The sequence below is a fragment of the Lepidochelys kempii genome, chromosome 2 (genome assembly GCF_965140285.1).
Source record: "Lepidochelys kempii isolate rLepKem1 chromosome 2, rLepKem1.hap1, whole genome shotgun sequence".
Lineage (NCBI taxonomy): Eukaryota > Metazoa > Chordata > Testudines > Cheloniidae > Lepidochelys > Lepidochelys kempii.
Window position 1 is genome coordinate 170,751,668 of NC_136381.1, and position 25,816 is coordinate 170,777,483.

A 25,816-nucleotide genomic window follows, 5' to 3' on the forward strand; every position below is an offset into this window, starting at 1 on the left:
TGCCTATTATTCTGTTTATTACTTTATTTTAATGTGCTCTGGCTGAGCAGGCACATGGTGGTTTAAAGAATAAAAAAATCTGCTTCTGAACAGTCTGTCACCATAGGTAAAGTGCAGGACAGAGCCTGTTCATAAGACTTGACCTCAATAAAGCACTCTCTCTGGGAATTACATGAGGTGATTTTACCACTGCACTCTTTCAAGCCTGTGCTCTGTTTAACAATCAGCTGAAAGCCTGGCGAATTTGGTAGCTTTGCTTTAAGGAATTTCCTTAAAGAATAAACTCATTGCTTCTGGGTTATTTTATTTTTTTTCACGATTTGTAGCTGAATTTAAAACTAGAGAATATTAATGAAAACAAATGGCTGTCATTTGTGACACACACATTTGTCTTTTTACTGTTCCTGGAAAAGGAATGATACTATACTAGCATAAAGTTCAAAGAAGAAATTGAGATGGCAAATTGAATTTATAATACTGGCATCTATTTCCTAAAATTTACAAAAGTCAAGATAAAGTGGCTCATTGTGTAAGACACTGAGAGCTAGACTGTGATATCGTTACTCGTGCTGAGTGCTACCTTACTCCACAAGTAGTTCTGCTCATTTCAGTGGGTCTGCTTGAGGACTAAAATACCATTAAGTAGGGGTATCACAAATACAGACTGAAAAAGTTATATTTAAGTTACCCTTTCCCCCTTATCTATGGCCAGACCATGGCATGGGATAGCATTGATTTTCAGATAATAAATTCAATGGGAATTTCTGCTTTAAAATCAGTGGCTTGACATGGCCCCTAAGCTTTTCAGGTAGTTTGGGAGCACACCAATCTTTTTATATCTAAGAATAAATTCTGATTCTAAGTGGCCTAACCATCTGCAGGTGAAATCTTAATACAGGCCACCGCAATATACACTATTATTAATTTAGGGTAAGTCCACATTGCAGACAGGGGTATGAATGGCTTGTGTAGACATACCCAGGCTTGTTATGCTCTAGCCAGCTCACGAGAAATAGAAGTGAGGATGCCGCAGTGCTGTCTGTCTGATCCTTTTGAGTACGTACTTGCTTGTACAGCCAGTGCTAAAGCCCACACCATTGTACCCTCACTTCTATTTTTAACGAGCTAGCTAGAGTACAGCTATTGGGGTTATGTCTACACAAGCAGCTATTCACAGCTCTGGCTGCAGCATATACCATTATATACCATTAGAGTTAGCTAATCTCATACCCTGCTGAACTCTCTTGCGTGCGCGCACGAGCTGTGGTTCATTTCCAATGAAACTGAAACTCAGAATACTCTGCCAGTGGGGATTATCAAACACTCTTGGTGACTTGACCTTACTGTCCACCATTAGGATGAGAGTTTTCTCAAGTTAAAGGAGATGAATAGTGATTTATAATGCCTTATATAGTTAAGTATTTACTAAATAAAAGCCAGACTGTAGTACCCTTACTCACATTGAGCAGTAACTTATCCCGCAAATCAATGAGGCTACTTATGAAGGGAATGCTTCATGTGCATAAGGATATCACAGTCTTGCCCTCAGTGTGTTATGCTGTGTGTCCCCTCCATTTTTCATTTCTAGCAAATATACTACCTCATTGTCCAGTTGCATTTCCTGTCTGAACAGTATCCTTTCTTTTACAGGAACAGTTCAAAGACTATATAAGCATCATAAAAGACAGCTATTTGGTTTCACTGAAACAAAGTATATTATATTCTGGCCCTACATGTGGGGGTGCGGGGGGTCTGTGTATTTAGACAGATAGCTGACACAGGGAATGAGATTTAGAGAAATTCCCCCATTATTTTCAGAGAGATTTAACAGGTACAAACATATAGGGTGTCATGTACTTCTGTACCAGAACTTTGTACAAAACTTGCTTATACATACCAGATGAGTTCATCAGAAGATCTTTTAATGCTCTTCTCGGTATGGCTATTAGGTTGAAATAAGGCATTTTATACACCGTGCCACCTACTGGCTAAACAGCATAATACAATTTAGGATTCCATTACATCTCTTCCTTTATGTTTTACATTCCTACCATATACAACAGGGGTGGCCAATCTGTGGCTCCGGAGCCACATGCGGCTCTTCAGAAGTTAATATGCGGTTCTTTGTATAGGCACCGACTTCGGGGCTGAAGCTACAGGTGCCAACTTTCCAGTGTGCCAGGGGGTGCGCGTTGCTCAACCCCTGGCTCTGCCACAGGCCCTGTCCCCACTCCACCGTTTCCCGCCCTCTCTCCTGAGTCTGCTGTGCCCTCGCTCTTCCCCCTCCCTCCCCCAGAGCCTCATGCATGCCACGAAACAGCTGATTGGGAGGTGCAAGGAGGGTGTGGGAGACGCTAATGGGCGGGGCTGTCGGTGGGCGGGAGTCGCTGGGAGCGGGGTGGGGGAACTGATGGGGGGCTGTTGACGTATTACTGTGGTTCTTTGGCAATGTTCATTGGTAAATTCAGGCTCCTTCTCAGGCTCAGGTTGGCCACCCCTCATATACAACATTTACACTATCACAATACCTTTGAAGTTCAGTCCGTATGAGTCTGTTAAGTGTCTCTGAATAGTACTGTTTTTTTAATTACACAATTTGACTATATAACAACTTGGTCATCTGCAATGACTGGTTGTGGTTGCTTTGAAATCCTTGAGTCATCATCATCTTGTTCTGCATATGTCATCCACAGAGTTTGCTCTGTTTGTTTTTTGGGGTTTGGGGTGGGGCAGGGGGGTTGAGGAACAAACTGTAAATGTTGACAGTTTCTGTTGAACTCTCCATTGTTGGTCTTGATCACATACGATCTGGGTGCTGAATTCTTTTTCTTTATGACATCTGGAGTTGTCCCTCCCTTTTGTCCATTCAATTTCACATGAAGATGGTCACTAGGTTCTAGATCTGGTAATTCTCTAACAGAGTGATGTCTGTTGTAAAAGTGTTCATAAGCTCTTTTAAACTTTGCATCTAGTTTGGCTACCCTCTTCATGTTTGGTCACTTTGGAGACAGATTCTGTTCCAATGTTGGAACAGTAGTTCTGAGTTGTCTTTCCATCAGGAGTTGCACTATGACCAAATAGAACACTAAATGACCAAGAAGCACCAGGCAATCATTACAAGTGACTGTCCTTTTCACTGTGCTGTTTAGTCATATATGTAACCCTTCTGCCCATCAGAGTTGGCAGCAACAAGGGCCGGGTTCAGTATCTAGGGGTTTCGTTTCAATAACACAATGCAAAACCGGCTCGAGCCCCCACCCAGTGACCTGGGACAATTACATACCACCCACCTGGGCGCTTCTACGAGGCAATACTTCCCCTCTCACAAGCACAAAGTCTGAGTGTAGCAAAAGCCTTTTAATAAAGGAGGGAAGCAATGCGGCATTATGTTGGGGAAACACCACAAACAGGATTCATAACACCAACCATGAGCAAAAGACCCACCCCCAAGTAAGTTTGGCAGTGTTCTTTTCCCCTCAGGGTCTTAAGTCCAGCAACCCAGTAGTCACCCCCCACACACACACACAGTTTCTGTCCTTGATCAGTGCAGTCCCGCAGAGTTCAGAAGTTCATCTGCAGAGTTTACCTCCCAGCCTGGGTGGAAGTGGAGGGAGGTATGGGTGGCATCTTACATGATCCGCTGCTTGGGTCGACGGCCAAGTGCCATGCATCTCCATGGGGTTCTGCTGCAGTCTTCACCGTCAGCTGCACCTCTCCGCCAGCCATCCTGCTGGCCACTCCTCTCTACGAGCCACCCGGCTATCCGCTCCACTCCTCTCTATTCTCCGCTAGCCATCCTGCTGTCTGCTCCTCTCTGCCAGCCACCCAGCTATCCACTCCACTCTCCATGCTAGCCATCCTGCTGTCTGCTCACCAACTCGTCTTCAGGCCCCTCCCCCCACACACGCACACTTAACACAGCTCTCAGTGATCTCAGCTTTTAGTAACTTCAGCTCTTTAGTGATTTCAGCTCTGCAGCATATAACAAGACTCCTAATGGAATTAAAATTAGCTCTGTTATTACACAGTGGAGAGAGAAGGGGTCAAAGTAGCATTTTGGGCCCCCCCCACACCTATCCGCAGCCTCTCACAATTCACTGGGTTTTGGAACCCATGTCCCTTACCTAGCGAGTGCTACTTATTTGAGGGCGAGTCCCTCCGTCATAAAATGCCAAGTACAGTTCTACTGTCCTTGATTCACATAACCAGGATAACGACCCTTTATTACTCCTGCCCCCATAACAAAGAGACTGGGGATCCCAGAGCAACCAAAGTGACCGTTTGGGCAAGCAGTCCATCATGCTAGGCAGGGTGGGTGTGCCCATGCAAACCAGATCAGCACCTAAAGTCTTTTTCCACAGCTCACCACCAGATGTCAGGGTAGAGCTCATTCTAACTCTGCTTACCCAAATAGAAGACTAAATTACTTAGAAGCACCAGGCAATCATTACAAGTGACTGTCCTTTTCACTGTGCTGTTTAGTCATATATATAAAACAGCAAAATATTCTGAAAACATTTTAAACATAATATATTCCATGTTAGCTGTTGTTGGTGTTGATCTATAACTCAGAAGAGGAAGGAATGGATCTTCCCGCTGTAGGATTTTCTTGGCTATCTATACAACTGTCTGTCTCTCCATTTGCTTGTAGGCAAATGTGGGCTGCTGCTAATATGACCAAAATCATATTTTGTTCAGAAGGATTTAAATTTTGCTGCAGTGAATAAATTAATAAATAAATTTGTTAGTCTCTAAGGTGCCACAAGTCTATTGTCCATCACTAGTTGTTCTGGAATACCGAAATAAGCAAAAGATAACCCTGTGACATGTTATATCTTTCAAGTACATTATTTCTACATACCTGGAAAATTAGTCCACCAATGACCAGATAATGATGTCTTCTGAATTTGCAGAAATCTGCAGTTAGTCTCTTCCAAGGTCTGTCTGGTAGAGGTATTGTTATTAAAGGTTCTTTGTGTTGTGTTGTGTTGGTCTGTTGGTTCTTCAATGTTCACATGCAGATGCTTATTCTTTATGTCCTTGCTGATGCCCAGCCACCACACTGACTGGTTAATCCATTCACAGTATTTATTTTTTTCTCTTCTGCCAATAGCTCACCTTACCTGATCACTCTTGTTACAGTGTGTATGGTAACACCCATTGTTTCATGTTCTCTATGTATATAAAATCCCCCCACTGTATTTTCCACTGCATGCATCCGATGAAGTGAGCTGTAGCTCACGAAAGCTTATGCTCAAATAAATTTGTTAGTCTCTAAGGTGCCACAAGTACTCCTGTTCTTTTAATCCTCAATGTCCTTCATGGAGGAGATTTAGGATTTCTCTTCTCATTTTGTCTGGAATTACAATTCAGCTGTCTTTAATCATGAGTCCATTTGATTGGCTTAATTGTCCACCTGCCACAAAATGGTCTTTTGTTGCTTCCTTAGTGTTCTTTAGGTACTTGGTCCAGCTGTCCCAATGTATCTTAGAAGTTTCTTAGAAGCTGAATGTCTGTCAAGGTTGCTTTTTTGTAGCTGGTGTAGACTCTTTTCTGACACTGGTCTGTAAGTATCCACAGCAGCCGCCATCCACATATGCATCTGCATCATCTTCAGACTCACAGGTTGTTGAGAGCAATGCAGGACTCCATGAGTGTCTACTGCGGGCTACGAGCAGCAGTGGGCAGCTGGCGGGGGGCAGCCAGCAGGAGTGGCGGGGGAGCGGCGGTCAGCAAGGAGCAAGTGTTCAGGTGGAGCAAGGTAGGTGTCTTCTTCCCTGGGTGGGAGGTGAACTCACAGAGATGCACCTCTGAACCCTGGGTCCTCACTGACCAAGGACAACCACTGTGAGTAGGGTATGGTGAGGGAAGAGAGAGGGGCACAGTAAATGAACTTTTGGTTGTAGAACTCAAGAACATGTGGTAGAAAACACTGCCCCATGCACTCTGGGGTGGGTGTCCTGCTCACAGTTTTATGATTATTAATCCTGCTTGTGGCATTTTCCCTAATTAATGCTGGGTGACTTCCCTCCTTTCATTAAAAGTTTTCTTTTCTACACTCAGATTCTGTGCTTGCGAGTGGGGCACCGAGGGGTGGCATGTAATTTTCCCAGGTTACAGAATTGGGGCTTGAGATGGTTCCGTGTTGTATTTTTGGAAAGGAACCCCTAGATATTTAACCCGGCCCTAGTTGCTGCCGGCACCACCTGGCAGAAGGGTTACACTTCTACTGTCTCAGGCTTAACACTAATTCCATCTTTATTTATTATCTGTCCCAAAAATTCCATTTGGGGTAGGCGGAAAATGCATTTTTCCTTGTTTAGTCTGGACTAAAGCTGATGGATTAGGCTCAGGACTCTGTTGAGAGTTTTGTTATTCTTCCATTGAAAATTTTCATGTCAGAATATCATCCATGAAAATGAGAGCTCCATTTCTGTTCCTTAACAATTCTGTCATCTTTCTTTGGAAAATTTCAGGTGCACTGATAAAATATAATGTTCAAAAGCAAAATCTCTCAAAGGGCGTGATAAATGTAGTTAGTTTAGCACTTTTTTTGGCTAAAGGAATTTTCTAGAATCTGCTTGAGGCATCTTGCTTGGAGTATACTGTAGCTCCTTTCATTTTGGGGAGGAAGTCATCCAATAGTAGGGGGAAATATTTTTCTATTACAATTGCTTTGTTAAGTCTTTTAAGATTCATACAGATTCATATTTTTTCCATTTTTCTTTATAACTGGTAACATTGGGACACACCCATGTTGTTGGCTCAGACATTGGCATAATCAAGAGAATCTGCTCCATTGTCTTTAACTCAGTATGAAGTAATGGGATAGAAATCCTATGTGGTGAATGAACACTACATGGTTCTGCATTGTCTCTTAATGTTATTTGTACTGGATTGTCTTTCAAAAGTCCAATATCACCAAATATTCTATTAAATTCTTCTACCTTTCTCATTAGGCCCATCATGGCTGCCACTCACAGGGCCAAGAGGCTGTTGGTCTGTGGTCCTTTGATCACATAGACTCTGAATGCATAGCTTTGTCTTTGTAAGTTGTTTCTGTGGTGAACTGGCCTGGGCAGTGCAGAATGCCTCTAGGGCTAGTCAGAGCTGTGGCAGGTGACATTAGCTCTGGAAGGGGTTGAAGAAGACCGGAGATGACTGTGACAACAGCTACTGAGTCAATTTTTAAAGTCAATAATCTTGCCATGAATATTCAGTTTCACTTTCCAGGAAGTCTCTATGTCAACAGTAATAGATCCCAGAAAAAACGGCTCTTGATTGTCTGCAATATGAATCAACTCCTTAACTGACTTGATGTGGCAAACAACAGCAAAATGTCCATATTTTATGCATTTATTACAGTGTGTGCCTCAGGTTGGATATGCATCATCTCTTGGGATGTGACTTTTTCCACACCTTGTGCATGTAGGCTGGAATTTGTCCTTTGTAATCTGGGAGTTCTCTGTCTTTGTCTCAGGGGTTTTATTATAATGACTTTTAACACTCATGTGTTTTGTATACAATTTCTAAGCCAGTTTCAGGTTTTTTAGGTTTGTCCAGTTGCTCTAGATTTTGCTGTCTGCAAAGAAGGAAGCATAGCATGAAATAGCAGCGTGTGACATTAGATGAACACTTATAACACAGATGAACCTTTTACTCCTGAGCGCATGCTGCACCAAAAAATTTAAAATTCTGCGACAAAAAAAAAAATTCTCTGCACAGTATTTTAAAATTCTGCAAAATTCTGCAAATTGTATTTGTCAAATAAATGTGGAGGCTCCAGCATGGCAGTGGAGAGCACAGTCCACTGGCTGCACAGAGGTGGGAGATCACTGTGCCCCCCCACAGCTGGGACATACACTCAGCGGTGAGGCCACACCCAACCCTGATACAGCGCAAGGACCAGGCCTGCCCCAGAAACACCCCGGGGCCCTGCCCCTCCGTGCCAGGTGCACAAGGTGTGGGCAGGCAGGCTAAGCAAGGCAGGATGCAAGTGTGCAGGAGCTTAGTATCGGGTGCGGGTTGAGAGGGCTCTGTGTCGGCTAGTCTGGGTGCAGGTGGCTCAGTGGGGGATCTGGTTGCACAGGGACTTGTGGGGGGCAGGTCTGGGTGCAACGGTAATGGGGCTCTGCAGGGGAGTCCACATGAAGGTGGTTGGGGCTCAACAGGAGAGGGTTTGGGTGTTGGGGGGATAAAGCTTGGCAGGGTAGTCTTTGTTTGGGAGGCTCAGTGAGGGGTCCAGATGCTGGAGGAGTGGGGCTCAGTTGGGTGGGGATCCAGGTGCAGCTGGTTGGGGCTTGGTGGGGTGGGAATCCAGGTTCAGGTGGCTTGTCAGGGTGCTCCAGGTGCAGGGAAAGTGGGGCTCATGTGGTGGTGGGGTTCTGAGTGCAGAGTGGTGAGGCTTGGCAGGAGGGTCTGAGTATGAGGGTGTCTGGATGCATGGGGTTGGGCAGATGGGAGAGCAGCTTCCTGCACATGGATCCTTCCTCCTGCAGCTGAGGAGTGATGGGTGCAAGAAGTGGGGAAGGGGGGAGTTTGCAGACCTTCCTGAAGCTGGGGGAGAAATCTGAGGATGGGTCTCACCTGGCCCTGGATGCCATGCAGGGAAAGAGGAAGTCCCATCCCCCCCCAGCCCAGCCAGGACTAGCAGCTGAGCCCAACGCAGGGTAGGAGCCCCAGCTGGGTCTTCCTCAATCCCACCCCCTGCCCCATAGTGATTTACCTCTCTGCCACTTGCTCATGGCACCTGAAACATACTGCTGAGGAGGGTTGCATGACCACTTTCGTGGCTTCCCCATCAGAAAGTCATTTTTCTGCGGAGAAGCAAAGAAATCTGCGGGGGACATAAATTCTGCCCATGCACAGTGGCGCAGAATTCCCTTAGGAGTGAGCTTTTATCTTTCAACACATGTGATCCTGATTTACAGAAATGAACAGTGGAATAACAGCAGTGGTAAATTATGGTGCAAAATGAGTGACAGGCCTTGTATTCGTGTACAGCTGAAAGGTACATTTAGTCCTGTAGTTGTCACTGGCATGCAGTATAATAAAGTTTGCCATTGTATCGGAGAAGTAATTAATTCTTAATTACCTTTTGTAATAATATACCGGCTAAAACTTTTCACTTGAAATCTTCCTAGGTAAATATCGTTGATTACACTCTTGACATGGGGAATGAACAGGGGAAGAGAGAGGAGGCAGTATAGCATAAGGTGGCAATCTGCTGACTGCAATGCTGCAATGAACTCCAGGAGGTCTCTTCAGAGGAAATAAAATCAGAAGGAAATCACACTGAGTAAAATTCACCCCTGTGCAGAGGGCAGTGGTCCCCAGTTTCAAACTTTTAAAGGTCATGAGTCAGGCCCCAAAAATCATGAGAATGGCATAAAAACCATGAGATTATAAAAAATAATAAATTGGGGCCTTTTTTTAAACTTGCATGCTGATTCTGAGTCTTTATCGTTTCAGTTTCTTAAAAGTTTCTGTCCCTCAGAGTTGCAGAGAAAAGCTTGTTAATTAAAGCTGGGATTCTCATGTAATAAAAAGACTCCAGGAGCTGTGGATATAGAAAAACATGGTGAGATCTTGATAAAATCATGACTTGGCACATTGAGAGAGCCAGCAGAAGGCCTATGCATGCTGGAATCACTTCAAAATAAGATTTAATAGGCTTCATGCTGGCTCCTTGCATGGGGGGAAATTTCATCTGGTTTGAGTGGTTGTTTACAGGGCTAGTAGCTGACAGTAGGGAATATTGGTAGAGATGTCAGTGGAGCTCCCCAGAAAGATCCATGCTATTCTAGCAGTAACTGGAAGGGGGGAAATCATTTCCTGAAACAATAATGGTGTGAATGGTAAATAAGGCATTGGCCACGGTGACAGAGAGGTGAACTGTCCTAATGCCTGGTGTCCAGGGGTTTCACAAGTATGTCCTCTGTAAGCAAAGTCTGGGTAATCTGATAAAGCAAACCCTGTTTAGTCTTTATTTTCTGAATAGGGAGATAGTAGGGACATGAACCACTATTTCTATACTGTCTTCATTCAAAGATAAAAACATAAAGGTAAAGTAGCATCTAATTCAGGGGTTCTCAGGACAAGTTATTTGGTGGCCTCAGAGTGCAGCCACCAACTCTTGCTGGTGGCCGCTCTCACACTTCTTCCTAAAATACTTTATTAGCTTAAAAAAAAATAAATATGCACATATACATGTCCAAGTCACTATAATTTATTTATTGCTAGCTAGTAAGTCTACTGTGAAAAGTGATATTTACATACATATAAAGTATCACTTTTCACAGCAGACTTACTCAACCCCAGCAAAATCTGCTACAAAGGACCATTGAAATAATGGTTAGGAAGAGAGTGTTAATCAAAAAGACAAAATTCAACATGAAACAGAAGCGCTCCCCCACACCACCCTGCACTCCCTTGAGACAATTTAAAAACACTAAGGTGTAGACTGAGCCTTAAGGTTCAGTCCCAAGTAAGGGGTTGGACATAGCTACTCAGTCCCAGGATGAGGCCAAGGAAGGAATCATAGGGTATGTCTACTCTGCAATTAGACACCCATGGCTGGCCCATGCCAGATGAATTGGGCTAAGGGGTTGTTTCATTGTGGTGTAAGCATACAGGCTCAAACTGCAACCTGAGGTCTGGGTCTAGGGTGACCAGACGCCCTGATATTATCAGGACCATCCTGATATTAGGGGCTTTGTCTTATATAGGTAACTATATCCACCCTCCACAAGAAAAAATGTCCCGATTTTTCACACTTGTTATCTGGTCACCCTATCTGGGACTCTCCCACCTTGCAGGGTCCTAGAGCCTGGGCTCAAACCCAAATGTCTTCACCGCAATTAAACAGCCCCTTAGCCCAAGCCTCACTATCCCAAGTTAGTTGGCAAGGGCCAGCTGTGGGTTTTTAATTGCAGTATAGACATACTTTGTGTCACAATTCCTGTCCAGCTCCAAGGAAATAGCTATTTACTGCAGTCCTAAAAAGGACATAATTTGCTACACCCTTTATCCCAGCTCAGCTCTGCTAGCTGGCACTTTGATGGGACAGGGCCAAAGCTCTAACCAGGCCCCTCCCACAACTGCAAAAGTTGGTAACACTGATTTAGTCATTCAGCCATTTTCCTGCATTGAAATTAATCACCAAGGGTCACATGACAGCTAGCCTGCCATGATTGTGCAAGGCAGTGAGTGAAAGAAGCTTGCTCATCCTTGCATCCCTGTACCAGGGCAGTCACAATCACATTTCTTGTGCTCTCTAAATGCAAGGGCCAGAGAAGTATAAACATCACTATACACCCTCAAGGGGGAAAAGCAGAGCCATGACTCCTCCCAATTCTTTCCTGCCTTGGCAGAGTGCAAGCAGCACACGTTGAGCATAGATCAGGGGTGGGCAAACTTTTTGGCCCGAAGGCCACATCTGGGTGGGGAAATTGTATGCAGAGCCGCAGCAGGGGGTTGAGGTGTGGGAGGGGGTGCGGTGTGCAGGAAGGGGCTCAGGGCAAGGGATTGGGGCAGAGGAGAGGTGCAAGGTGTATGAGGGGGCTCAGGGAAGAGGTTTGGGGTGCAGGAGGAGTGCAGAGTGTAGGAGGGGGCTCAGGGCAGGGGTGCGGACTGTGGGAAGGGGCTCAGGGCAGGGGGTTGCGGTGCAGGAAGGATGTGGGTGCAGCAGGGGGCTCAGGACAAGGGGTTAGGGTGCAGGAGGGGTGCAGGAGAGGGTTGGAGTCCAGCCCAGCGCCGCTTACCTAAAGCGGCTCCGGGATGGCAGCGGCGCGCACCGGGGCCAAGACAGTCTCCTTGCATGCCTGCCCTGGCCCCACGCTGCGCTGCTCACCACGTCCCTGCGCAGCCCCTGCGGGTGTGGGGGGGGCACAGGGCTCCGCGCGCTTCCCTTGCCACGCCTCCAGGTACTTCCCCCGAAGCTCCGATTAGCCGCAGTTCCCCGTTCCCAGCCAATGGGGGCTGCAGGGACAGTGCCTGGAGACAAGGGCAATGCACGGAGATCTCTGCTCCCCCCCACACACACCCAGCCCCAGGTACGTGGTGCTGGCCGCTTCTGAGAGCAGCGCGGGGCACGCGGCACCACGGGGTGCAATCCCAGGGCTGGATCCAAAGCCCTGAGTGGCCAGATCCGGCCCGTGGGCCATAGTTTGCCCACCCCTGGTATGGACCATACCTTCAAAATGGAAGAGGAGGAACTACCATGATGGTAGTCTGCTTGTCTGTGTGTTGTGTTGTGCTTTACCAGTGCACGTGTTCCCTTTGAAGGCTGCTTCTTATAAAGGCACAGAAAAGCTGCAAGTTAAAAATTAATTCACAATTTCACTATCTCCTCTCCTGCTTAGGGCTACTGATTTCTTAGGCCTTATCTACACATGGAAATTCACTGGCATATCCCTACCACTACCAGTATAATTATACTGGTATAACTCCCCATATGAACACATTTGCTCAAACAATAATGCCTTTTCATGGTCAAGAGTGTAACTCTGGAGAGGTTTGGGGCCCTAAGTTAGGCCAGTAATAGGCAGAGAAAGATGTAACCTTACTCAAGTCAAACCTCTAAAACTCTGGAGCTTTGCCCATCACTAGTATCTTCTCAGAGAGAACAATAGCAAATTGTCTTTTTAGTACCATAAAGCCAACAAATGTCATATGTATCTACTCTTCTCTGTTTAAGATTCAGGAGGAATGATGCTGACTGAACAATCTGTGTGAGCTTAATGGAGCCAGGGTCAGCTGAAGACATGCCTTTTTCTATTAAAATATATTGTACATACATACATTTCTCCTTCCTACTGAATCTGGTGAGGATTTGATGCTCATGAAGGAAGGACAGTACTCAAGGCTGAAGTCATATTTATTCACAGAGTATGCACAACATGGATATCAGCATAAACAACCCTAAATCACACAACAGTTGTGCCTCAGCCCTCTCCTGGATGAAGTCTCATTAGTGTCCAAAGAGTAGTTCAAGTTCCATGACCATTCAATTATTGTTATCTGTGGTACAAGATACCAGTTTGTGCCAGCTGTGGAAATGTTGTCTGTGACATGGTCATGTGTCTCCTAGAAAGTGGACTAAGACCACCACCTCCTTTCACACAAATCATGAAATTATCTACTTTCAGTAACAACTTCTGACATGAGCTAGGCTAAAAACAATCCAGTGATGAAAGTTTCCATATCCTATTATCAAATCTTTTAAGCCATTCAGACCTTCCACTCCCAAGCTTTGGATATAGAGTTGCAAGGGCTTCTGGAACCTATATGTTACCACGACACAGAGTGTACACTCTGCTGCACAAGGGATGAAAAGGGGAGAGGTTCATACCCGTTAGAGATTGTAGACAGGAAGGGGATGGCTGTTACCAGGCAGCCATCTGCCCTGTAGGTCTAATGGAGAAGGGGAGCATTTGGCAGCCCACCAAAGAGAAGGAGGAGGAGCCTCTTCCACAAAGACAGTAAGGGTGTGTGCAGTTTGAAGGCCCTGGTTGAGAGGGATGTTGCCTGAGGGAATGGACTGGCTGGGAGGGAAGGAGGGTGCTGAGTGCAGTGGAGGATGTCAGGTGGGTGCTAGTCTTACATGGGAGGCCTTGTCAGGTCAGGGGAAGTAAGAGTGCCAGGTAGTATAGACATATGTGGGTGGGTTCTGAGAAGAAGGGGTGCCACCTTTCTGTCAGCCTTCATATGATTCCTGGGGAAAGGGGAGAAGGCATATTGATGAATTTTACTTTTTCAAGACTGATGTGAGACTTTACCAGTCCAAAAGTGTTATAGATATTCTGCTGTCTTCAAAGAGGTAATGATTTGTTTGTTATAAGGAAGCCAAGGAAATTGCCACCCCCATCTCCTCAACTTGGCTCTAAATCTCCACTAATTTCAGCCAAGGAATGCATTTTTCAACCCTCTCCGTATGTTTATCCATAGTTTATATTATCATTTGCTAAATATATTACATCATGCTATTTACTTCATTCTGCAGCTTCAAGACCTTTGTGTGGCTTCTCAACGCCCTACAAATTTGACATATAAATCACTGGAAAAAGGCTGACATCCCATGGTTTGCCTGTTTAGCTTTCCAAAGATTTCAGTAGGAAAAAAGCCACAAACTCGACTGTTCACTTTTCTGCCACTCAAACAAATTATTGCAGCTAATAGGGCTGAAAATGACAAAGATCTGCAGTAGGGCTAAAATGTTCAAATTTACGTGAGGTACTTAGAGTCAGATTTTCAAAAGTATTTAGAAGTCTAAAGCGTCAGATAGACTCCTTGTGGTATTTTCAAAAGCTAGGTGCCTAACTCCCTTTGAAAGCAACAGGAATTAGGCACCTAACTTGCTTAGATGCTTTTGAAAATCCCACTAGGTACCTATATGCATCTTTAGGGACCTAGATAACTTTAAAAATCTGGTCTCTAACTTTGTATTTAGGCACCTATATTTAAGTTGCCTGGTTTTCATAGCTGCTGAGCTGTAGGAACTGAGCGGTCGCAACACCTCTGAAAATCAGACTACTTATTTAGGTGCTTAAATTAATGCACCTTAAATTAATGCAGGTTTGAAAATGTTGGCCTGTATATCTACTTTATACACACACACACACACTTATTAGGAAGCATGCTTTTAACTGTTTAGAGTATACTTACTGTACCATATCATTATGTTATAAAGCCACTTCACCAGCCTGTCCACAAACAAAGTCTATAATGATTATAGAGATTTCTTCTCCCTGGCACAACCAGGGCATATGGAATGAAGTGAAGCATATTAAAGGTGAAAACAAATTACAGTAATGTTGTTAAAGTCACACTAAGGTTTTACTGCTTGATTAAACTCTCTTTGGAACATGTCTGTTCCTAAACATTTATGGGATCTATTCTCCCTAGGAGTGCACAGCATGTGACTGTATAGAGAAGTGATGTCATCTCACATTAGCTCTAAGGGAAGCACTCTGTCACCACAATGAGATCTTGCTGAAGAGTGGCAGGAGCTGCATTTGCTCCACATGTTTAAGTCTTAAGATTTCCAAAGGGTCCTTTGTCTGGTTCAGTCTGACAGACAAGTTTGGTTGCTAATTTGGTGGTGGGCCTTTAGTTTCCATAAGAATGCTATACTGGGGCTTAACAAACCACCCATGATATAATAGATACAATTAACTTAGATTAGAGATATCAAAATAAGTAGGTATAGCATGGACTAAAGAATCCATCTTTAAAGCCTAGGCCAGAAGATTTTCAAAGAAAATTACGGAGAAAGATAAAAGTGAGGTTTTGTCAAGAAGTCACTGGGAACTGGTAGAAATAAAAGGGCAGATAATGAAGAACTGCAATCACCAGCAGTTACAGGATAAAACTTTAGGAAGGGGAAAAGCCACTGAAGTTAAAGCTGATGACCATTATTACTTAAGGATATGAAATGATTATGCTACTGTTTGACCTGTAGATGATATAAGGAATTGCAAAAGAGCAATTTGCCAGTTGCCCTTCCTATCAGGTACCTTCAGCCACTTTTAACACAGAGTTCCCACATGACTACTCTAACTCAAATTTACAAAGTAGGTAAGTGTTAAGACTTTGTTTTCTCTTTGGGTTTCACCTTTAAATTTCCAAGAAATCTGACTATCTAGAGGGGTAGCTGCCATTTTGTGAGGCACAATTAATGCAGCATGTTGCAAAAGAGACACTCACTATGCTCTGCTCATATCTGTTCAGAATGCTGCTGAAAAGGGCATTAGGAAATTAAACTGTAATTCTATCCCCCGCTTCTTCTGGGAGGTATTGCACTAACCTCACTCTCCTAAAGCCAAGTTGCTGCCCCAAACAAGTGTCAAAAAGCCACTTCAGACAGTCAGTGTAATTGAATTTGTATTCACTGTTTGTTATTTTTATTATTGTCATCCCTGGAGGGGATGACTTAGTGCTGTGAGCATCAGATTTTACATATCTTGACACTCTGGAACAACAGATTCCACAAATAGTGGCATGGCTAATTCAGTCCTTCACCCTTCTCTGTAAGATAAGCTTAATATCATGCATGTTACTGTGGCCCCAGTTAAGTACTGGGATATACAGAAGAGGTGGCTGTGTAGCTCCTGAGATGGGCAGTGGCACTCCAACAATTTTTATAGTGGGGGTGCTAAAAGCCATTGAACAAAACTGTAAACCCTGCATCTGATGGAAACCATTTCACCCGAACACCTCTAGTTCCAGCACCCCTGGAGATGGGTCAGATTTGTGCTATTTCCAATTAAGTTCAGCAATATCCTGGAGAACAAAATTAACTTCATATTCAGTATATGGCTCTGGAGCAGTTTCTGCAGCCCCTGCACAATTGAAGTTTCTTATCACAGTACAAAAAACAACTGACTGCCCACAGTAAATTATAAACAAAAAAGTGTGTGTAAAGCTTTAAGATCTACACATACCATCCCTGCAAAATACACAGTGATCTGAGTGACCATCATTCACAGTTATGTTTTCATACACAAAGAGCAAGGTCTCATTCTCCATTAACTTAGGCCAGTGTAAACAAGAGTAAATCCATGTACATCCATTGGCCTTCACTACTGTAAGTGAGAGGATAATTATACCCTATCAGAATAAATAAAATAATTTTATTTTTAAATTTAAAAAAAAATAAGAAAGAACAAAAATAAAGTCTGTATGAGACTGGTGTAAATTGGAGTAGTTCCACTGAACTCCATTGGATCTAAACTGATTTACACCAGTTGAGGTTCTGGCCCAGAATATGTAGGTCCTCTGTAGCAGGCAAGAGCAATTTTGAGAATAAAATAGTTGTTGTCTTTGTAGAACTGTGAAGCTGCAGTACTTAGTTTGGCATTGGAATAGTTCTAGACTAACTTTACACAGTGTCATTAGTCAGTCAGGGGGAAGTTTGAGGACTTACAGTGTCATTAATCAATACATATTCAATAATAATCAATAATAATCAATCAATAATCAATACATATTAATTATTTGGGGGTGGTTAGGGACTTATGCACAGCTTCATTAATTATCAATTATAATTTTGGGGTGATTGGGGCAAGGATTTTATGTCACAGAGTCATTAATGTTTAATTATGCGAGAAGAGTTGGGGGGAGTTAGCAGTGGGACATATTCTGTTTTCCTGTACATGAGTTAGAGCAGGGACGGGCAAACTTTTTGGCCTGAGGGCCACATCGGGTTTCTGATATTGTATGGAGGGCCGTTTAGGGGAGGCTGTGCCTCCCCAAACAGCCAGGCATGTCCCGGTCCCCACCCCCTATCCGACCCCCCGTGCTTCTCACCCCCTGATGGCCCCCCGGGACTCCTGCCCCATCCAACCCCTCTGTTCCCTGAGGGCCCCCCGGGGACCCCTGCCTCCCTGCTCCCTGCCTCCTTACTGTGCTGCCTGGAACACCGGTGGCTGGCAGCGCGGTTGCACCAGGACAGGCAGCTGCACCGCGCAGCACAGAGCACCGGGTCAGACTGGGCCCTGCAGCTGCGCTGCCCCAGGAGCTTGCTGCTCCGCCACCCAGAGCATTGAGCCGGCAGACCAGTGAGCTGAGGCTGCGGGAGAGTGGCCGGGGCCAGGGGCTAGCCTCCCGGGTCAGGAGCTCAGGGGCTGGACAGGACGGTCCCGTGGGTCGGATGTGGCCCGCAGGGTGTAGTTTTCCCACCTCTGAGTTAGAGTGACTGGGCACCCCACTATTACCAGGACCATCCCGATTTAGGGCTTTGTCTTATATATGCAACTATACCCCTCCCATCCACCCCCAAAAAAGTGTCTTGATTTTTCACACTTGCAGTCTGGCCACCCTAACACCAGTATAAAACCTAAGTAACCCCAAATCACTTCAGATTTACACGAGATTTACGCAGTGCAGAATCTAGCCCATTGTGCTTCACAATGAACTGCTAACTAGTTGGGAGTAGCTAGAGTCATTAATGATCCCTTATGATTGTTTGGGGCAGCTGGCTGGTGTACTGTGTTCTTGTTAGTTAGGTGTATAGGTTATGGGCCCAGCCAGAGCAATCTGCAGCCATGTTTACTGGAGCCAACCCTCTCCCATTTCACTTTATTTACACCAGGGGATCTCAAACTGGGGGTTGGGACCCCCTCAGAGGGTAGGGAGGTTATTAAATGGGGGGCGCGAGCTGTCAGCCTCCCTCCCAAACCCCGCTTTGCATCCAGCATGTATAATGGAGCTAAATGTATAAAAAAGGGGGTTTTTAATTTTCAGGGGAGGGGGGCCGCACTCAGAGGCTTGCTGTGTGAAAGGGGTCACCGCGACAGACTCACTGATTTACACCGAGGTTACAGGCGTTTTTTGGATGGGGATGGGGGGCTGATTTTAGGGCCCCTGGTGCAATTGCCCCCCTTTGCTCCGCACTCCCACCACCGCTGGGGCCAGTGACTCTCCCCAAGGGGGCGAGCTGCAGGATCGGGAGGGGGGGGTGGGCCCGATCCCCTCCGCGCTGCTGCTGCTCCCCCGCCCTCGGATTATGCGCTGAGGGCCAGGCACCCGCCCGGCAGCGAGGGAGGCGGTGGCCGAGGCCAGGTGGATGTTGTGTGTCGGGCTCTGCGTCAGCGGCGGCGGCCGGCAGGACACGGGCTGGCGTCAGAGGCCGCCGGGTGACACATTCTTCCTCCGACAGCGGCTGGGAGCCGGCGCTGGACGGAAGCGCGGGGGCCGGGCGGCGGGGGAACGTGCTGCTGTGCAGCGCCCCGCGGGGCCGGGGCCGGGGCCGGGGCCGGGCCGGGGGGAGGAGGAGGAGGCCACGGGGAAGAGGGCAGCCTCACCCCCGGCTGACCCGGGTGAATCATGCTGCTTCCAGCTGCCTCCTGGGGGACACAAAGGGCAAACGCCGCGCTCTTTGTTCGGCTTCCCGGGCCTCAGTAGGTTTTGCGAGCGCCGCAGGGGGCGGCGGCGGCGGCACGTCCCGCACTCTCCGGTCCCGCCGCCCCGCCCTCCGGGCCGCTGCCTACCTGCAGCCCGGCCGGGTTCCCGCCATTGTCCGCTGGCCGCCTCGCTGGGGATGTGCGGAACGTGCGGGCTGCCTTTGGCGCGCCCCGGGGTCGCCTTCCAGCCCGGCTGCTAGGTGGTAGCTCGCTGCAGATCCTCGTGCTCGTTACGTGCCGAAATGTAAAGGGACTGGCAAAAAGCTTTTGATTACACAGGCTTCTCTCGTGATACCTCTGCCTCGGGCAGGAATACATCGCCTGGGCAGTGAACGGAGCATGTAGCCGCACAAAGACAGGAAACACACCATGACCGTGTTGTTATTCTGTCTGATTATTTTTACAGAGCCCCATCCTAATAACACTTCGCACCCGAGGGGAGGGTTGTGAAAGGAGAAGCAGGTTTCTCTGAGCAACACGTCCGTGCTGCTTTGCTTCTGTCGCTAGCCCTGCAAATAATTTATTAGCATTATACAGTAAACTCCTCTAGTTTGCTGGATTTTTGCATAGCTGAAAGAGTATTGGTTTTGACATGCTTAGTTTAAACAAAATATCTAAACGCATTAGATTTTTCAAATGGAACATCAAACCTTTCCTAACTGATAAAGTGTTTCAGCCCTAGGTCAATGTTGTCTGGGACTGAAAAAGTGAAGGCTTCTGGCTGCTTTTATAAAATGTTTTCTCTGTTTTCAGTTTCATATCATATTTCTGTGTTACCCAAGCATTTAATCCCTCTGTTTTTTCTTACTCTCAATTTACAGTTATTCTTCAGGCACATTACAAAAGATGGGTTTTATTACAAATGGGTGAAACAGCCTGAAATGCCCTCTACATAATCCTGTGGGAAATTCAATTAGGCTCAAATTCTGGGGATCGGCACACAGTTGAGTCCAGAAAGGTGTACTGTTCTCCCGCTCAGGGCACTCTGGGAGTCATTTCAGGGCCATTACTACTGAAGTCCTGAGGCTGTGGACACAGTGTGACTCTGTAGCTGCAATATGGGCCGTCTCTAGGAGGGGGAGGATGGGAAGATTCAGGAAGCAGTTATCCTGTCACCCTGTTCCCTCCTGTATTGGCGTACAAAGGTCCCCAAGGAACTGAGCTTTGTGCTGTATGTGAGGACTAAGTACACTGTGTTCCCCCTGGAATCTTGCCACCTCAACATGCCGCTGGTAGGAAATCCTCCATGGCCTGAGTGCCAGGAGCTAGATTTCCCCTTTTAATCTGAATAGGACCTCTCCTTTAAAAAGAGTCAACTAGGCTTCACTTAAAATAAATTGACTATTCACACATTTTTTGAAGCTGATAAAATGAAGGGCTGAATACAGATACAGGTTATTTTTGGAGGCCTATTTAAATCTTGGAGTTGTGGGTGCAGCTCACCAGAGCAATGAATGGGTCTGCCCCTTGAGGTAAGAGAAGGGCCACAGAATCTTGAATTTTAGTGATAATGGAAGACAATTATGGAGGTTGGAATCCTCCCTCCATAGAATAAGTAAAGGCATTGGTGCTGGGGGTGCTACCATACCCCCGGTTTGAAGTGGTTTCCATTATATACAGGGTTTACAGTTTGTTTCAATGGCTGTCAGCACCCCCATTATACAAATTGTTCCAGCACCCCTGAGTAGAGGGTAAGGCAATTGGTAAGTACAGGTAAAGCAACAGCTCTGCTCCACTAATTTGCCTCAAATCTGATTTGGAGAGGTCACTAGGGGTAATACTACTGGGGTAATACTACTAACTCTAATACATACTGGGTCAGACCAATGGTCCATTTAGCCCAGTGTCCTGCCCTCCAAACTTGGCCAATGCCAAGTGCTTCAGAGGGAATGAACACAACAAGATAATTATCAAGTGATCCATCCCCTGTCATCCACTCTCAGCTTCTGGCAGTCAGAGGCTAGGGACGCCCAGAGTATGGGGTGGCATCCTTGATCATTTTGGCTAATAGCCTGTGATGGACCTCCGTGAATCTAATTCATTTTTGAACCCAGTTATAGTTTTTGCATTCACAACATCCTCTGGCAACAAATTCCACAGGTTGACTGTGCGTTGTGTGAGAGAGTGTTTTACTTTCCATATCCACTCAGTATTTGTTCCCTGCGGTGAACTGCCAACTAGGTTGCCAGTTAGTGGTAGTTTTCCATTATGTGTTTACAGGCTGAGGGCCTCAGTTTGCATATAAATTTCCTGGGACAAATAAATGGTCAATCCATTCGCCCTTTGTCAGATTATAAAAATGTAGCATGTTGTTGAAGGTGGATCCCTGTTAGATTACCTGTCTCTCAAACTCTCCTGTTTGTCATACGTTTTCTCTGTTGTTTTCCCTTTTATTTTATTTTTGTATAGCTCTCTGCACAGTGGGGCTCTGATTCTAAGTGGGGGCTTTGAGTATTACTGTTATCACTATTATTTATTGGTAGTAATATAATCCCATTACAATCTATTGTAACTATAATCACAAAACTAGGGGGAATGAAAAGCTATAATTTGATTATACATTATTTTATGCTAACCTTCAAATCCATAGCAGATATATATGAAAATAAGCAGAAATAATATTTATAATAAAGCAAATACATTCATATACAGTCAAAGCTGTGTTATTGGGCCCTGTACCAACCAGCAAGCTCTATAACCCAGGATTTCTAATCTTCATAGAAAGTCTGATTTATAGTCCGGTTGGTGTGGGGCCAGCAGGCTCCCTACTGGCTCTGCGTGGCTACCTGGAAGCAGCGACATGTCTCTGCTGCTCCTAGGCGGAGGCGCGGTTAGGTAGCTCAGCGCACTGCTTCCTCCCTCAGGTGCCGCCCCCAGAGCTCCCATTGGCTGTAGTTCCCAGAGCCAGTGCTTGGGGCGCAGTGGGGGCAGCACGCAGAACAGCCTAGCCGTGCCTCCACCTAGGAGCAGCAAGGACAGGTCACCACTTGCGGGGAGTCCCCCGAGGTGAGCGCCGCCTGAATCTAGCACCCCAAAAACCTTTCTGCTTCCCAACTCCCTGCCCCGAGCCCCCTCCCACACCCAAACTCCCTCCCTCTTAGTTAACCAGAATTTTTCACTTATTGGCACCCCCCAATCCCCAAACATGCCAGATAAAAAAGCTTTTACTGTACATGAGACTATACAAACCAAGTGTCAAATGTCTTTAACTCTAGATAATCTAAGGTATTAACCATAATAATCAATAGACCCATTTGTCTGACAGATGACACTTATATCCTTTTAAAGTGGATACATGGGTACCTGGATAAAGAAATGAATGTTGTCCTTTCCCAGTTTCCTATTTGTCTCGCATCGTCTCAGAAAGAATTTAAGTAACTACAGATTGAAATATTCTACCTTATCTATATTCTATGGATTTAGAAGTCTAAGGTTCTCTATAATAAATCCTATCATTAGTACCTCTTCTGAGTTGACATAATGCAGTGATGTCCAAAACATAACAAACAATCACTGCCAGATCCAAAGCACATGAAAGAGAACTTGCATCTTCATTTCACTAGACTGAAATATGAAAAAAAAAATGCCTGACTCCATCATCAGTTTCTCCTTCTAACAGAAATAACCCATAAGACTCTGAATATTAGTTAATTGTTTGGGTGAAAAGGGGTAACAAGCATGCAGGATAAAATAGAGGGATACTGAAGTATCTTTCCATTGATTCAACTGATGTTGGATGTGGCCTCCAGTCTGTTATTTGTATGGATCTCAGTTTGAAAAAAATAAAAAGTAATCTTCATCTGCACACACTGCACCTTTTTTTTCTTTTCAGAAGGTTCAACAGATACTTCTGTGCAGTTGCCAACCCTCGCAATTTTATTAGAAGTCTTGAGATAATTGACAGGTTTCAGAGTAACAGCCGTGTTAGTCTGTATTCGCAAAAAGAAAAGGAGTACTTGTGGCACCTTAGAGACTAACCAATTTATTTCATGCAGTTGGTAGATTTCCACTCCATACGGCTAAATGCAGTGCCTTGCATAATGACAGGTTTCAGAGTAACAGCCGTGTTAGTCTGTATTCGCAAAAAGAAAAGGAGTACTTGTGGCACCTTAGAGACTAACCAATTGGTTAAATTGGTTAAATTGGTTAGTCTCTAAGGTGGTATTTTAAGCAGGGTCTGAATGAATGCTCCCCTGACAGCTAGCTGGGAGGGGGAGAGACTTCAGGAGCAAACTGTATTTACATGAACACGTTACTCTGCTTAGATATCCAGCAGATAGAGCGGTGTTTCTCAAAGTAATCAACTTTGGCTGGTGTTGGGTTACAAATCACTTCAGTACTGAATGCAGGGGTAGTGAAATGTTGTTACCAATGTTGTTATCATTATTGTATGAATAAAGGGGAGCCGAACTGTGCATAACCTGTTCCAAATGAGGGAGTCACCCTCAGCTGAAAGAACCTCGTAAGGCCAGGGGCTTGAATACCAGAGCCCTATGAAAGTAAGAGGGGTGGGAACAGGTGTCCTAGTCAGGAGGTGTGGATTCTCTCTAAGGGTCCCCAGTCTGGCTTAACCTTTTCCCCCCCATTGTTCAAAGAAAGAGCTAAATAGGCTTCATTAGGAGCCTTTTGTTATTTTAAAGTGCTCAAACGAGAGCTAAAATCACTTGAAATGGAGCAGTGTTTCTGCCCAGCCTGCAAAGAGCTGAAAATCACTAAGAGACTGATGTGTAGAGGTCACAGCAGAGAGGCAGGTAGCAGCAGAAGGAGACGACAGTCAGCTGGCGAAGGTGTGGCTGGCAAGGCGGTAAGCAGAATTAGCGGCTGGCAAGGCAACAAGAGGCTGGTGGGGCAGCCCAGTGATGAGGAACAGCAGCTGGCGGGACAGCCAGCCAGAGCAAGCACAAGCAAGGTGCCTTCTTCCCCGGGTGCAAGGTGAACTCACACAGATGCACCTGGGTCTTCACTGGCCAAGGACAACCACTGTGAGTGGGGTATGGTGAGGGAGCAGAGAGGGGCACAGAAAAGGAACTGTTGGTTGTAGAACTCAAGAACATGAGGCAGCAGGCACTGCCCCGTGCACTCTGGGATGGGTGTCCTGCTCACAGTTTTATGATTATGAATCCTGCTTGTGGCATTTTCCTTAATTAATGTCAGGTGACTTCCCTCCTTTCATTAAAAGTTTATTTTCTACACTCAAACTCTGCACTTGCGAGTGGGAAAGTATTGCCTCTCAGAGGTGCTCAGGGTGGTGTGCAATTTTCCCAGGTTAATGGCTGGGGGCTCAAGCCAGTTCTGTGTTGTGATGTTGAAAAGGAACCCCTAGATACTGAACCCTGCCCTGGTTGCTTCTGGCTCCACCTGGCAGAGGGTTACGGTATTATACGAAAAACTATGTCACCGTTACAATATCAGGAGACTAAACAGCTACAGTTATGGCAAGTTCTTTCACCTTGAGCTGACCAAGTAAAATCCAGCCTTCCACGTGCCGAAAATCAGTTTCCCTCATGCCTAAAAGCACTACAGGCTGACATAGGAGAGAATTATCTATCCTGAATAAAGGATGGCTGTTTCCCTGGGTTCAGGGGTTTTGCCCAACCCCCTGAATATCAAGTGATACTTTCAAATGATGGTCTTTGTATCTTCTTCATCCCTCTTACAACAATAGAGTTAAATAATATAAAAATGGTTAACCTGACACCCATTTACCAAGAATTTGATCCTGTAACTCTTATATACACTTCCTATGGAAGACAATGGAAATTGCATACACTGCAACTTCAGGATCAGTGCTTTATTAATAAAATATTACCATTGTATGTTATTTAGACAATAAATTTAAGTCTGAACAGTTACCATGACAAGCAATGTTATTGTGTAATACTATGAAGGGTATTGCACAATATGGAAATAATAGTATCTTCAAAAGGCATAAAATATCACATTCATTTTATTACTACTAGCATATTTTAATGTATTGTTGAAAATCATGGTTCTGTTGCTTATGCAAATGCAAAAATCAGAGTATAACAAATTAATTCCAAATGTAGATTTCTTCTAAGAATTTGTTTTTATGTCTTCTGTTATTGCCACATGTTGCCGATCCCACAACATAGGATAGCAGATGACTTAGTTGAAATGGTTCTTCACTTTTTAAAATATTTTTAACATCCCAAAGGGCTTTTTGTTTATATGTGTAATAATTTCCAGATTTTTGAACTGTCGGACTGTGCAGTGGTTTGAAAAATCTAGTGGCTATTATACATATTTTTCTCTCAAAAGATGGTTTTGGAGTGTGGGAAGATGGACCTTTGGGTTGGATTATTATAGTAGCCATTCAGTTTTGTTAATGACTATTTTCAATTTTTGTTTACATCTACTTGGGAATTACTAAATAATTTCCTTTTTTTAAAAAGGGTACATTTTGCTGATTCCTTTCTTTCAGTCATTTGGGACATAATGGGCCAAATTCAGAGGTGAATGTGTCTAAGTCTTAGTCTAGAGGGAGTATAAAGTTTATGTAACTTAGACTTTCTTCTGACCCTCTCTCTCTCTCTCTCTCTCTCTCTCTGTGTCACACCAGCTTAGACTCAGTTTGACTCTCTTAGCATTGCTTTCTTAGTACCAGATTCTGCCACTATTACACTGAATAGCATATGACTCCACAAGTAGTCCCACTGGTTCAACAAGACTATATGCAGAGTATGGTGCTATTCATTATGAGAAAGAGCACTGAAACAATGCTCTTACTTAGCAGTGAATCCTACTAACACTTAATACTGAATGTACTAGCATTTGAAGTTAATGGTGTCATTAGAGGAGGTTTTGGAACAAATTGATAAACTAAACAGGAATAAGTCACCAAGACCAGATGGTATTCACCTACGAGTTCTGAAGGAATTCAAATATGAAATTGC

At 45.0% G+C, this 25,816-nt stretch overlaps 1 long non-coding RNA gene across 1 annotated transcript; it reads right to left on the reverse strand.

Moving 5' to 3' along the window:
* Window positions 1–431: 431 nt before the first annotated feature.
* Window positions 432–19,306, reverse strand: LOC140907250 (uncharacterized). The gene is made up of 4 exons (XR_012157420.2): window positions 18,990–19,306; window positions 9,095–9,559; window positions 4,862–7,582; window positions 432–3,993 (listed from the first exon to the last, which is right to left on the reverse strand). It is a non-coding gene; the product is annotated as an uncharacterized LOC140907250 (long non-coding RNA).
* Window positions 19,307–25,816: the final 6,510 nt, after the last annotated feature.